The following is a 16,132-nucleotide window of genomic DNA, read 5'->3' as shown; positions in this document are numbered from 1 at the left end:
AGGTGTTGTTGCTGCACCTTACTCCTGTTTGTGTGTGAGTGTACATTCTCTCTCCACCTCCTTCCTTTTCTGTCTGGTTTTCTTTTTTTTTTCTTTTTGCTGAGTATATTTACAGTTTTGCTCTCTATTTATTTTTCTCCTCACTAACTTTCTTCTAATTTCCCCACCCTTTTTCTGCCTCTTTCTTTCCTTCTCTGTGAAGCACCCAGTTCTGATTTCCTCTGAGTTCTTTCCGTTTGCTCTCCTCCAGTTCTCTCTCTCTCTACCCTGATCCCACATTTCCTCTTCTCCCCACTCATTCAGGTCCTTCTCAATTCTCTCTCCTTCCTTCTCTTTCCTTTCCTCACAGTTTCCTCTCCCTTCATGTCTAGTTATAAATAAATAAAATTAATGGAGATATTCTATCTCCTAGAACAGACCTTGAATGGTTATTGAGTCTAGCCCCCTGCCTTCACTAGCAGGACCAAGTACTGATTTTGCCAAAGATCCCTAAGTGGCCCCCTCAAGGATTGAGCTCACAACCCTTGGTTTAGCAGGCTAATGCTCAAACCACTAAGCTATCCCTTCCCCCATTAACACAAACTTTTTGCCAGGGACAATTCTCCTAATAATCAAACATTCTGTGTTCCACCTCTCTCCCCCCCAACACACACACACAGCTGACATAACACATCGAATTGCTCACAGAATTGTCTAATGTATTTTTACCTTAGAAGGCAAAAGAGGAAAACAGAAAAGAAAATCCACCCAAAACATACCTGAGTGTCCCTACAACGTGCGACTGACCCACTGCCCATTCAAAAATAATTTGAAAAATAATCCTTGAAAATAGCAGGCTTCCTAGGAAAATGTGCCATCCCATCTGCGTTTAGAAAGTAAGGTGCTATGCTTGTGTTTTGCTCATCACTTCTCTGATTGCCCCATTTCCCCCGATGACTTTGTCTACAGTGAACTCAGACTTCTTTGCCTGTTGACTGTCTTTTTGCAGTGGACACCAAGACACCTACAGGTATTTCCTGTGTTGAGACTGGGATTTCTCTGGCACTAGTAGTCTCCACTCTATTCTTTGTGAAAATGTGACCTCAACCCAACTACAGGCGGAAATAGGAGTGCTATTATAAACCTCTTGCTGAGAGAATAACAAAAGCTTTGCCACTGCTACCACAGAATAGAGACAATTACTATGACTCTGTTTCTGTATGACCATAAACAGCTGTAAACCACAAATCTCAATGTTGACTAATTGGTCAATTAATTGCATTAAATATTAATCTAAACAAAATCAGCCTAATAGATTTTTCTAGCAGTATATACTATATAAGAGAAGCTACTCTTCCTGTTGCCTAGATATAGCATGTTCAATAACCTTCATTGGTGTATTCTAAGTACAATGATGAACTATTTCTATTCATCCTTGTTGCCCTTTCAGACTGTTGCTGTACGCAGTACCTTATTTTCCCCATAAGGAAAAAGATACCAGAATGATGAATGAGATACATACATGGATAGATAGAATATCATTTTTCTCTGATCTAGGAGAAAGAACACAGTATGGGGGCCGATAAAATTATAACTCTCTGTCCTCCGAATTTTCAGTCCAAGATGGTCTCCTTTGCCTGCAACCTGAATGATCAGGTTGCCACTACCACTCCTGCTCCTGCAGTTACCCAGTCCAAAATCCATAGGTGGCATTGCAAGTAAAGATTCTTAAAACTAGAGAGATGCTACACTCACGGGGTATTGTCATATTGCTCAGTGTAATCCCAAAGGTTTCCACCCCCAGTAGCCAGAGCATCCAGAAAAGGACAATGCAGCTTTAGAAATGCTGATTCACTAGTTGCCAGCGATTTTGCTTTTGGGGAATAATAACACAGTACAGTTAGTCACCAAGTATCTTGGAGGAAGTCAGGAGGTTGTGTGGGTACTGGCAGGTTATCTCCTCTGAAGCTGCTGTTCCACCTAAACAAGAAAGTTGTTAATCACAATTCACTTCACATTTCATAAAAACTTAGCCTGGGGCACCTAGCCAGAACAGTGGGATGTTTCAGCAACTCCTCATGCAATTCACTGCCAGGATCATTGTCACAAGCAAAGAAGGGTCTGATGAACCATATGGGAATTTCCCCCTCCGTGGAGTTATGTTCCTAAATCTTGTGTTTGATACTAAATGAATCCATAATCTGTTAACTGCTAAGAATGCTAGCTCCTACTCACTAGTTGATATCTCTGCCTCCCATCATATAAATCCCAATGTTGTTTCTATCACATAATTCATTGTTCTTCCACTTTTGCTTTGCCTGTACTTGATGTAAGCCATCTGATTTTTTTTTCATACCAATTATTGACCTAGCAGCTGATTCAGTAGCACTGGACAGGTGATATAAGACTTTATAGAAGCATCATTTCTAGACTCCACTCCTGGATGGCATGGATCTTTTGACATATACTCTTTCCCCTGTGTTCTCAGTGGTGCCAGCATTCTGTGGAGCATTTCATTTGCAATTTTATTTGTAGTGAGGTATTGTCATTGTCGGAGAAAAACTGAGTTCTCACTATTTGTTTAGGTACAGCAAGTCAGATGTTTATTAACTCTCACATGTGCAGAGGGAGAGAGCTAAACAGGTCTCTCTACAGGTAAACAATTACAGCAAGCATTTATACCTTTTGTTACAGACAATAATGAGCAACAGTTGCATTTTGTTTATACATAGGCCATCTTGATATCTCATTTCCTCAGTTGTTTTGACTCTTGCCAACATACAATTATTTTCTATTCCTTATCTACCCAAGGTCTTCTACACTTTATCTATGCTGAGGTCATCATAACTTCTTACACAGCTCTTTCTCACCCGCCTCACACAATCCTCGCTTCTACAAATCTCGCGTTATCAGGGTTACAGTTAGCCTGACTCTTGCTAACAAACGTCATGCATTACAGTTCCCTTCTGTCAGTTCTTTTCTCTGCTTCCACATCATCATGGCACCATCTATCCGAATTCTTCTTAGTCTAGCTACTTTTCATGTTATGCTTTTCTTCGATACTGATATTGGAGAGTCTCAGGAAATTTCTTTTATATTGTTTATTGATTTTTCATTAGAAACCAGACCAACAGAAAAAAATCATCAGGACAAACTCAAAAGTAATGACTACAAAGAACAACTGAATTCATACATGCAGAAAAACACGAACGTGATTACATTTTTATTTATGCAAGAAAAATGTTTCTTTCCAGTAAAAGTTCAACTGTATGAGATCAAAAATAATAGGTTTAATGTTAGATATGGTCCATCAACCAAATTTGCTACAGTGCCTGTATCTGCAACAACTAAGTTGCACAATACAAAAAAGCAGGATAAATACCAGCGCTGCAGAAATACAGCAAAAAAGTAGTGCTCACAAATATTCTTGTGAAGCAAACCAGGCCATTTGCTTTGCTAGTAGCCGTAAACTTTTTACTTTGCTAATTTGCATACGTTCAAGTTTATTCACAGGAAAATGTGTGGAAAGCAGAAGCCGTAAGAATAATGCCATGAATGAACTGTGAGATTATTTACACTGGAATGTTTTTATGGACATTTGTAAAGCGGTGTTTATTATTCATACTTTAATCAAACAATTATCAATATTCATGGATATCTGCAAACAGCTTTATTTTTTAAAGTTTTGGTCATATGATCAGGGAATACAAAATAAAAAATACCCCAAAACCTCGTGACCTAGGGGAAAACTCAAATAACAAATTGTAAATACTCATAGTGATCAGTTTTTGAATAAACCATAGTTAAAATTTGTTTGCATAAACTATTCATTGAACAAGTGCAAATACATAGGGAAAAAAATCAAACATGACTTAGTTGCAAATAACTTGTAAGAAGATGAAAAGATTAAACTTCTTTATTAAAATATCCTTAATAAATAGTTTGGTCAGCTTGAGTACATGCATAGGGATTATAAACACCTTTCTGCTTTAATCATCATTCCAAATTATGTGTTGTAGTGGTCACATTGTGTATATGATAGGTTTCCATTGAAGCTAATGGGAGCCTCAAATGCACATTTAGAGGTAGAATTTGGTTCATTCTTGATAATTTTGTTTACTCATTTTTTCTTAATATTATACATGCACATTTAAGGATGTAGATATGGGTTTCTACAACCTCCAGCTTTTATGTGCACATCAGAGATTTGTGTGCCTATCCCAGGTACACACAAAAACGCACATCTTTGAAAAGTCGGCCACAATGCATTGTCATAACTTTAATATCATGGGCTCAATTCATCCTTGGGTTTATGATGGCTAGTGTAACCTAAGGAACAGGGCTCGAGATGGTGGGAAGCCTTTCTGCATCTGGAGATGTCATGGTACAAGGGTCTTACAATCCAAATACCACTGTGCTGTGGAACGGGGTATGCTGGCTACAGAGAGACCTCCTACCTAGGCACCGTAGAGGCAAGATGGTAATACAAACACCACTTGACTTTCCCAGTGGTAAATGTCTCTTACTGCTGGCTCAGTGAAGTTCAATTTGTGCAACCACAAGGGTGAATCAGTGTTGTTGAGAGTGAATTCGATGTTTTAGAAAGATGGTCATGCTGCATCCTAATTTTAAATAAACCATTTTTTTCTTTTGAAGTTAATAGAAAAGGGTAATTATTTGTGAATGGTAAAAAAAAAAAAAAAAAAACTTTTCATGTAACATGAAGTATGAACAGGGTAGTATACAGGGTATTATCTGGCATTATATTTCAAAGTATCCTTCTTCCATAAAAAAGGACTACAGCATTCAATACTGTCTTACAAAACAGACTGGGTAATGGTAACATATCTATATATAAAATTCAGTAAACACACTGATGACTCAAGAAAGGAGTTGAAACATTCAGAAGAAATTATAATTACACACGGTACTGAGCACAATAAATCAACAATATGGAAATTGTCCAACACAAAAATAAACTCCCTTTCAAAAGCACAGAATGTAAATAAACTGTATAATATATAACAAATTGGATCACACTGAAAACGAACATCAAAAAATAAATCTTGTAAATTCACACGTATGAAGTCACCCATTCCTAATAATTCATGGAAATGATGGCATTTTTGATTTTTAAGTATCTTCTGAAAGGAACAGCAAGAGTCAAAAACATGAAATTCAGTGAGGGGTTAGTCCAAGTATGATTTTTGATTAAACGGTCTTTCTGCCATAGGGGAGGAAACATCCTGACCAATAGAGAGGAAGGCAATTTTGAGGAGTGGAAAGATGGTGTAAATTAAAGTCAGATGAGCAATACTTCAAGCAATACCTGCTTCCAGTTTCTTGATGTGTTAATTATACCAATTTATGCTCCTTTAATAGCAGTAGAGTGAGTGTTGGTATGTCTAAGAGAGTCTTACTTACATATCATCTGCGAATATTCCATGTAATCCTCACTTCACCATTATGAAGTAGGTAAGCTGATTATATTGAGGGGCAGATGAAGGCAGAGAGGATAAGTGTTCTGTTTAAGATTACAAAGTGAGTTGGCTACAGAACCAGGATCAGAATTTAGGAGCACATGACTATTAGACCTGTGTTTAAACCACTGGCCTTTATGTAGAAGTTTGTGGGTGCTAGGCATCCTGATGTTTAGATAATGGGTTATCTGCAAGGATTTCTTTGGCTAAATCCTACTCATTGCCTTGGTAAGTACCACAATTGTTTATGTGTTTATTCGGATTACAGACCATTAGCGACATACTGCACAATAAAGAAATTAACTCCTTTACCATCTGTAGTGTGAATTTAACTTCACTATCTTGCCTCCCAGATATAACATTTTGCTTTAAAAGCTGCTAATGACAAGTGATATATATGAGCCAGGTACTACTATTTTTCACTTCTGGCTAAATCCACAATGGGAATCTGGACTCAATATTGCAGTGCCTAACTTCAGGGGCTCTGCTGCCTAATAGAATCCACACCCCTGAGTTAGGCTTACAGGCTCCCTATACAGTGCATAGGGACAGTTAGGTGCATGAAGATGGGAGCCACAAAAGCCTAAAAAGCCAAAAGCCTGTCCTAAAACAGACACTAGTAAATGCCAGGTAGCAGAGTGTGGCCTAAACCTTGTCCCTCAAAGAGATTTCTGCATCTAAATCTGGATCAGACGGCGGCACCTATTTCTGCTTTGGATCCACAGTCATGTACTCTCTTCTTGAATTAGGCATCTAAACAGCTATTGAAACAGGGACTTGAACCTCCCACATCACAGGTAGGTGCCCTAACCATTGGGCTATAAGGTTATTTATACAAAGTGGAACAGTTTCAACAGGAGAGATTGAGTATGACCTACCACAAATTATTCCACTGCCCACAAGTTGGGGGACTTCTTTCAGGGATGGGAGACACGGGTTGAAATCCTTGCTCTAAACCAGGGAGAGGGGGAACTTGAACCTGGGTGAGTGCACTAACCACTGGACTATAGGTTATGGTGGGGAGAGGAGGAAGGAACCAACCTTTTCTCTTGTTGTGTTTTGTGCATGGCTTGATCTGTTAAGTGGCCTCTGAGAATGCCTATAAGACTGGGCCTGCAGGCAGGATGGGAAGTGAGAATGCCTATTCTAATGATCACACCGGGGCAGAGGTTGACATCAGGACTGAGGTGGCTACGGGCATGCCCAGGGGAAGATTTTTAGGTGTCTAAAGACTGTAGGTACCTGGAGAGTTAAGTGGCAGCTGAGAGGATCTAAGTTTTGGACTTAGGCGCCTAACTCCATTTGTGGATCCTAAAGGATGGTTACAAAATGGTGTCATATTTAAGAAAAAAAATGATACCACCAAACACACTCTTGGCGTGGTAATTTCTTGTTAACTGTTCAAGCATACTATACTCTGCATCTAAATATATAAACATTTTTAAAATCTGCAGCAGGACACAAGCATCGGCCTGCAGTCATACATGGCATAAAGACTTAGGAATGATCGTATCCCAAAGTGAATTGTACAGCAGCAGGTCTTCTATCAGAAAACTAGAGCCATCTAGTGCCTACCAATTTATAGAACCTATTGGACTCCCTTCCCACTTCTGATGGCTCACTTCCATTGTGGGCATTTTGTCAGAAGATAAATGCTAGAGGAGTAATCTGTGCAAGTATGTTCTAATCTGCATGGTTTGAGGTTTTTCTGTAATAAACTCCATTGTGAAATAAAGTTGTAAGGAGATTGGGCCTTATTCTTAATAATACAGTTTAGGCCAAGAGGCATTTTATCTTTTCCATGAATATTATCTCCTAGTATTCTTTGATCCACAGGTGAAAGCCCAGGTTTTGGAAAATTGCATTGGTAGCAAAACCCTATGCTAATAAACAGAGCACATACACTCACATAGATTAATGTCCTTCTGGATATGGCTAAGGGTGAAAAGTAGAACTGATTGATTTTTTTCCACCAACACTATTTTCAGAAAATTGGATTATCAATTACTGAAATGATCTGGAAAAAGGGTAAACAGTGAGGTGGCAAAATTTGCAGATGATGCAAAACTACTCAAGATAGTTAAGTTCAAAGCAGACTGCAAAGAGTTACAAGGGGATCTCACAAAACTGGTGACGGGGCAACCAAATGGCAGATGAATTCAATGTTGATAAATGCAAAGTGATGCACATTGGAAAACATAATCCCAACTATACATGTAAAATGATGGGGTCCAAATTTGCCCACATCTTGAATACTGCATGCAGATCTGGTCACCCCATCTCAAAAAGATATATTGGAATTGGAAAAGGTTCAGAAAAGGGAAACAAAAACTATTATGGGTATGGAACAGCTTCCATATGAGAAGAGATTAATAAGACTGGGACTTTTCAGCTTGGAAAAGAGACAACTAAGGGGGGATATGATATAAAATCCTGACTGGTATGGAGTAAAGAAGGAAGTGTTATTTACACAAGAACTAGGAATCACCAAATGAAATTAATAGGTAGCAGGTTTAAAACAAACAAAAATATTTCTTCACACAATGCACAGTCAGCCTGTGGAACTCTTTGCCAGAGGATGTTGTAAGGCCAAGACTATAAGAGGGTTCAAAAAAAAGAACTAGATAAGTTCCTGGAGGATAGGTACATCAATGGCTATTAGCTAGAATGGGCAGGGATGCAAAAACCATGCTCTGAAGTGTCCCTAGCCTCTGTTTGCCAGAAGCTGGGAACAGGTGACAGGGGATGGATCACTTGATGATTAACTGTTCTGCCCATTCCCTCTGGGGCACCTGGCATTGGCCACTGTTGGAAGACAGGATACTGGGCTAGATGGACCTTTTGTCTGACCAAGTATGGCCATTATTATGTTATGAAAACTGAAATATTTCAATTCAGATGTGCTGCTGCAATGTCTCCAGGAAGTTGCACTTCAATTGCCTCAAATTCCCCTTCTCTTCTATGGGTTGGCCTCCCCGGCTGGACTTCATCACCCCTCTGGAGTTATTGGGCCTAATTCTCATTCACATTACTGACAAGTTACACTGCCAAAGTGCAGTGGCACCAATGTGGGAGGGAGGGGGTAATTTCCTCCTCCCCCCCTCCAAGGTTTTTCATCTTCATCAAATTTCCATAGGTTTTAGAGCCAGGAGACCATGGCCCAACCACTTTAATGCTGTAATCCTAAATCAGCACAGCTGATATCATAGCAGTCCAGAACCGGCTGCATGGTTGCAATGCCATTGAAATTTGACCCAGATGCCCCTCCATACAGATGAAGATGTGACCTGCCTAAATTTCAGTGAGTGTTGCGACCTGGAGTACAGAGAGTGTGTTCCTTCACAGCAGAGTTTAGGGCAGGCCATCAAGAGCTGGATCCTTGGTGGCACCGGTCATGCACTGTGTGGGTAACAGAGGGGAGAATCCCTCCCCAAGGGAGACCCAGGGTCCCTGTGGGAATGAGTGGAGGGGGGGATGAATTAGGTTCCTGTCAGAGAGGGTGGGGACCACAGACCAGAATTTTCCCCCACTACCTAAAACATATCTGAATTGGAAGAATGCCATAATGATGTAATGTTGCCTTAATGTAAGTGGTTATTACATTCATATTATATTGCAAGATGTTAGAGATGAAAAACCACCTTATTTTTTCTTTCTTTGCATTTGCTCTTAAACACTGTTCAAAGTGAGATCAGAATATGTCTGTGACACTGACAGAGTAGCCAAAGTGGATCTGACCCATAACAATTTAACAAGGGCACTGAAACATAATCAAGACAATCTACTTGTATGTGAATTTGGAAGAGGTGTACTAGACCAGCAATCGTTAACCCATTCATTTGTAGTAATAGAAACCATGGGTAGATGTTAAGTGTATCGGTCTGTGTTCACCTATATCTTGTTAGAAGTTTAACAATGTAACCAGATTATTTTGTAGATACTAATTCCCTTTCATATCTTAATTACCATATATTATGCATCAGATGGTTCAGTTAACCTTAAGATCAAAGATGTAAGCTTATCTATGCTCTAATGAAATACCAGCTAATTGCCTTATGTGAATGAATACAACTAGTTTACCTGTGTATGCATAGAAAATAGAAAATTAGCTTCAAATCCATGGTCAACAGATAATATGCACTGCCTATTCTTCATCGGGGGAAGGTCCTGCTGTGACAATTTTTGTGAGGAGGCTTGTCAGCCTGCTAGAAAAACTATAAAGGAATCCCTGAGCCTGATCCTTTTAATCTCAGGTCTGCTTAAACTTTATCCGGGAAAGTCTAACCCATAAAACAGAGGTCTCCAAGTCTACCCTGGATTACCCTGGAATTCTTATGGAAAATCTTGACCAGACACTTGGACTATAACCTTTTAAATTGATTCCTGAAAGATTTTTACAAATCCTCAGCCTCACCATCTCTGCTATGAAACTGACCTGACTGTATACATATTTGTATGTATATTGATTTTTTTTTAACAATTTGCAACTCTTTTCTTTCTTTTCCCTTTTATTATTAAAACCTTTAGTTTTAGTTATTAAAGGATTGGTGTCATTATGATTATTGGGTAAAATCTAAGATTCATATTGACCTGGGAATAAGTGTCCAGTCATTTGGGATTGGAGAACCTCACATATGGTGAATCAGATTTTCAATAATCCCTAATTATATTAGACTTGCTGTCTAGATGGGAATCAGGAGCTGGAATTCTTAAAGGGGACTGTATTTGGCTTCATGTTAACCAGTGTGTTAACCAGAAGCTGGTTTGTCACTGGGTTGGTGAATCTAATTATAGAATAAACCACCAGTTTGGGGGATTGTCTGCCCTATACCTTGCAATCTGCCTGTGGCATTCTCAGTGTGGCCCATCCAGGCACCCAGTCACAACATCTGATATACCTATTAATAAAATCACAAATATATAATGTATGGACTTGGGGGCATAGCATCTTGGTATTGAGATCTGTATATTACTGGAGTTACACCAGCTTGATAGCTTGCTTTGTATCCATATGCATGGTTGTGAAAATCCGATCAAATATTAATCGTAGTAATTGTTTTAATCCCAGGGCAAATAAGGCATAATAAAGGGGAAAGGGCCGGTGTACAGTATTTTGTCTTTTCAGTTAATAGATCTTTGGCTGGAAGAGTAACTGAGCCCGAAGGCATTAAACAGGGAACAAAATGACATATTTCTTAACATTAAAGAGTATTAGGTACATAGGTTTCAATACTCAAAATATTTAGCATAATGAGGATGGACAGGCTTAAGGGAGAAGAAAGGAGATAGTGCTTGGGTTTCCCCCTCTACTTTCTAAATTACAGCTTGATTGAATGCAAGTACATAGCAAAATATGGTGTAAAATTTGATTATGATCACTAAATCCAAGGCTGTACAGGCAGTAGTTTTTCTTTACTTCTTTTGCTTGTGTTGTGTTGTGGTTATTTTCATACTTGCAGCCAAGTCAGTCAGCTCCATCTCATTTTTCAGAATTCCACATGGCTGGTACTTTCTTTTTTTCAGAAGTGATTTCTCCCAATATGGGTCAACCTGAGTACAATACTTATGTTGTTATTTTGGAACAAATAATAATTATCTGTATTTAATACACCTCCCTATGATAAATTTCACACAAGTAGTTATTCTTATTACTACTAAAGGATCATTCTCAAAGGGGTTAGTATATCAGAAAAATAACCAATAATAATAATAATAATGAGCCGTACCAAAGTGTGTTATATTTTCAAAGAGCTCTACAAAAATGGAGGGCTGCATTATGCATTTAATGCCCAGCCCCTCACTGAGAAGAGATCCATAGCTCCAGGGGAAGCACAGCTGCAGTGACATCTTTTACAAGGGAGCAGTACGTGCTCTTCTCTGCACCGAACCTGGTTTTCTGACTTTTGCAGTTGCAGCCTCTATTTAATATTGACGTGATAGTTCTGTGTTAAACTATAATGTCCCTAGAGAGTGAGCTGGCTCCTGTGGTGCTACAATTTTCAGATCAATAGGCTGAAAGTTACCCTTTACAATTCTCTTAGGTTAGGAGACTCTTAGGAGCATACGAAGAACAAATACAGTGACCACAGACACAGTTACAAGTAAAAAAACCAACCCTTGTTTGTTTATTTTACACACACATACATATATACACAATCTGAGAAAGCCCAAGCAATAGGCAATGCCATATTCATATTCAGATCCCCTGAGATATTATAGAGTCTGGTGGATCTCTCAACAGGTTGTCATTGATAAAGGTGTGGTTCCTACTGGGGTCTTCCCAATGAGGTATTTCCTTGGGGGTCTCCCCACCCTACCCATATTATGGAACCCTTTTATGTTGTTATTATGACCCTGCCTACCTACCACCTTATGCATATGCATGAAGATCCCAACCTCCTCTTCCTTATCTGTACTTCCACATGCCATAAATCTTGGGGTGCTTCACTTTTCATAGATTAGTCTCTTAGTTCCCCGTATTCTGATTCACATGTCATTAACATTTATGTAAACACATTCCCATGGTATGTGGTCACAGAGCAGAACTTCCTGTGATGTTACAATCAGGCATCTTGTGGTCTAGCTGGTACATTGCAGTCTATACGGGTACTTTATAATATATTCCCCCGGAACATCACCTATTGGCCCATCTTTTACAGTAATCTTCTAACCTTACTGGCAAAGGGTCATTCCTGCATCACCCACATCAAGTCTTATTAAGCCTGAGACCTACTGAGGCCAAGCTGAAATCTTATAGGCCTTAGCTTATAGGCCTTGCATTGCTGCTTTACTTTATTTATATACTTAATGCACCCTCATTGTAGGAGAAAGAGAGAGCCTGGAGCCCTGGGCCTGGTGCAAGATTTGAGGCCTGAACCAAGAGTCTGTGAACCAAAGTTAAGGCATGTATTAAAGTAGATGTTTGCAAGTTAACTAAATAACTGGCAAAAGTATTGCTAGTGTGGCTAAAACACAGACACTCCTGAGAAGCAACAGATACTGGGTATGTGTGAGAACACACTCCAAAAGATTATCCCAGGGACATCCTGACCTATCACCAGATAAGAGGGTCTCCTAGAAGTAATGAATAGGGATGTTATGCCCGAGACACCTGGAGCATGATACATGGGGAGGTAACAAGCAGATTTCAAGAAACACGTATGATGGTATGAGAGTTGTTCGTCTCACTCTATAAATATTAGGGTGCCTCGCCTTAACCCTTATTGCAGCCTTGGGGACAGTAGACAGTCCTGCTGCTGACTCAGCCATTCCTTGCCACTGCACACTCATGTATTAGTGTACCAATAACCACAGAGCCAGGGCACTAGTACTGTGTCTTGAGGACAATAAACCTGGACATGTGCCTTTGTCACCGAACTGTGCCTGTGGTCCTTCTTTCTGGGTAGTAATATTGAGGTCTGCTGAATCAACTGTCTGTACAGGGCTGGGACAGCATACAGAGAGAGAGCACACATGCACCTGACAACAATTATCATTCCTAAATACTTGTCAATCTTATACTCATAAAATCTTACAACTTAAATCTAGTAATCACACATTGATTACATACGAAGTAACATGAGTTAACTATGATAATAGATAACACAATTAAATGATCAAATAAACTGACTGGCTACTTAGTGAGGACATGGACTCTGTGTCTAAGAAGGGCCTGTCTACACATGGGGTAATGTGCATTATGGGGGTGTCATTTCCAAAGCACACTAACATTAATCAGTCTGTATAGGTTCTGCTGATGAACACTAAAAGTTTCCTTGTGACGTTTAATGTAGGGCTATTTGAAACAGTACTACATTAAAGCACGCTTGGGAATGTTTAGTGCATCTCAGCAGAGTCTACACAGACCAACACATTAGCACACTTTAGAAATCACAACCTCTTAGTGCACATTACTCCATCTTGTAGACAAGTCCTGATTCATCATTGCCCTGAACACTATACTGCCATGTACATCATTTTACAGTGAATATAAACTGTTACCATTCTGACGTGGTGGTATTTTATACCTACCTTACATTCATGTCAAAGACTGGACAGCAACAGTAAACCAGTGAATCAAACCCTCTTTGGAGAGGTTAGTATTAGCCTTGTACAGTCTTAGGGCCCAGAGCACCTAAGTAACTTGCTCAAAAGGTCACAGTCAGCAGCTAACCTACTCTAGACATGCTACTTTAATATAAAGTGCATCTGTGCTAAGCATGGAAGTACCAACCCCACAAGTTCAAAAGATTACTCATTCAGCATCACTGGTCCTAAATTCAGCCAACACAGGGTACATAGGCAAGGTTAGTCTATATTTTTACTGCACCTTGCAAACATATTACCACTGAGTACAGTCTCTGTGCTATTCTTACTGTCTTCTTTAGATACCTTTTTCCTCCTGCTGTTGTGTTTTTTAAGTTGTCTTCCACTGACATTTTGTTTTGCTGGTGACTGAAAACAAAATGAATTTTCATTGAGCATATATCAAAAATATATGCATTTTGGTTTGTACGTGATTTATTTAGATGTTCAGATTATTTCAGATTTATTTATATTTAATAATATTTAAATCTTTTAATCCTACCGGCTCAATTAGTTTTAATCTCTTTGTTGTGTCATGAGCACTGGTTATAAACTCAGATCTAAGGATGAACTATTCTTAGGACAAGCTCTGACAGAGTGGTTCAAGGGACAATTATTTACTACATTTATCATTTATTTCTGTCTCAGTGGTAGACATCTTCAGGGTGCACTGCTTGATCCATTGGGCTGAAGTTGCCCAAAATCACAGGCCTGCTATCAGTACATTTCATCTTTAACTCATAACTCACTATTTCATTCCTATGCCTTTCCTGATTTACAAGTTTGAAGTATAGTCCTTTCACCCTCCCATCCACTGACTCAACCAGGTTGGTTTCTTTAGTCTTTCCAGAGCTTAAAATTATGATTTTCAACCTACTGAGTCTTTCCATAGCATCCCTTAACCTAATAATTTGAATCTAGCTGTATCCTCTGTGACAATACATTCCTTGTAATCTAATAATGTTGTCACTTGTACCTTGTTATGCATTCCTTGACCTGCCTCTCCTAATGGCTGTCACCATGCTGACTAATGGAAAAAGGAGGATTAGAAAGGGGAAGGGAGTTATCATTGGTGTGGTAAATGAAGGCGGGGGCCAACTCCCTTTTATGGACACCCAGCCAGCTAGTTAGTTATAAAGTCCCTTTTGGTGGCTGTTCTCTGCTTGCTTTACCTATAAACAGTTAACAAAGTCCCCCAGGTAAAGGAAAAGGATTGGGCACCTGACCAAAAGAGCCAATGGGAGGGCTAGAATTTTATAAAATTGGGAAAAAACTTCCCTTTGTCTGCGTGGTGTTGTTTTCTGGGAGAGAGTGGAGACACAGAGCAGCAATGCTGTAAGCAGCTTTAAGCCAGGTATGATCATAGATCATCAATTCATACCTCAAACCTACTTATTTGAAGCCTCAGTTATGTAAGTAAATTAGGGAATGTCTAGAAAGACTTGATTAGGGTTATTACTTTATTTTTGTCAGGGTTCCTTACCTGCTCTGAACTCTAGGGTACAGATGTGGGGACCCGCATGAAAACCCCCTAAGCTTATTTCTACCAGCTTAGGTTAAAACCTGGTACGCTGCCACCACCAAGTGATTTAACAAGAAACAGGGAAAGGACCTCTTGGCGTTCCTCTTCCCCCAAAATATCCCCCCAAGCCCTTACGCCCCCTTTCCTGGGGAGGCTTGAGAATAATATCCTAACCAATTGGTTACAAAGTGATCAAAAACCCAACCCCCTGGGTCTTTGGACAATGGAAAAATCAGTCAGGTTCTTAAAAGAAGGATTTTATTAAAAGGAAAAGGCAAAAATCATCTCTGTAAAATCAGCATGGAAAATAACTTTACAGGGTAATCAGATTCAAAGAGCCCAGAGGAACCCCCTCGAGCCTTAGTTTCAAAGTTACAACAAAACAGGGATAAACCTTTCTCTAGCAAAGGGAACAGTCACAAGTTGAGAAAACAAAGATAAACTAATACGCCTTGCCTGGCTGTTACTTACAAGTTTGAAATATGAGAGCCTTGTTCAGAAAGATTTGGAGAACATGGATTGATGTCCGGTCCCTCCCCCCCAACAAGATTTTAAAGTATCTTGTCCCCTTCTTGGTCCTTTGAGTCAGGTGTCAGCCAGGTTACCTGAGCTTCTTAACCCTTTACAGGTAAACAGATTTTGGTGCCCCTGGCCAGGAGGGATTTTACAATATTGTATACAGGAGGACAGGAGGGTTGTTACCCTTCCCTTTATAGTTATGACAATTTTCTTATTGGCTTGTGGACTCCTCTGTGCTAACCCCAGATGCTTTTGTTTTGCTTATAACCTTTAAGCTGACCCTCAAGACAGCTATCTTGATGCTTAATTTTTGTAATTGTTTAAGATCTAGCAAAAAGCCTAAGTTCCAAATGTATTTCCTTTCTTTTTGGGTTTAATAAAATTTACCTTTTTAAAGACCAGGATTGGATTTTTGTGTCACTAAGAGGTTAGTGCACATGTTGTTTTATTAGTTGGTGGCAATCGCTGATGTTTTATTAGTTGGTGGCAATCGCTGATTTCCTTTGGGGATTTTTTCTCAGCTTTTTCCAGGAAAGGGGGTGAAATG

This window comes from Trachemys scripta, chromosome 2 (assembly GCF_013100865.1).
Source record: "Trachemys scripta elegans isolate TJP31775 chromosome 2, CAS_Tse_1.0, whole genome shotgun sequence".
Taxonomy (NCBI): Eukaryota; Metazoa; Chordata; order Testudines; family Emydidae; genus Trachemys; species Trachemys scripta.
This window is presented reverse-complemented; position numbering follows the sequence as displayed.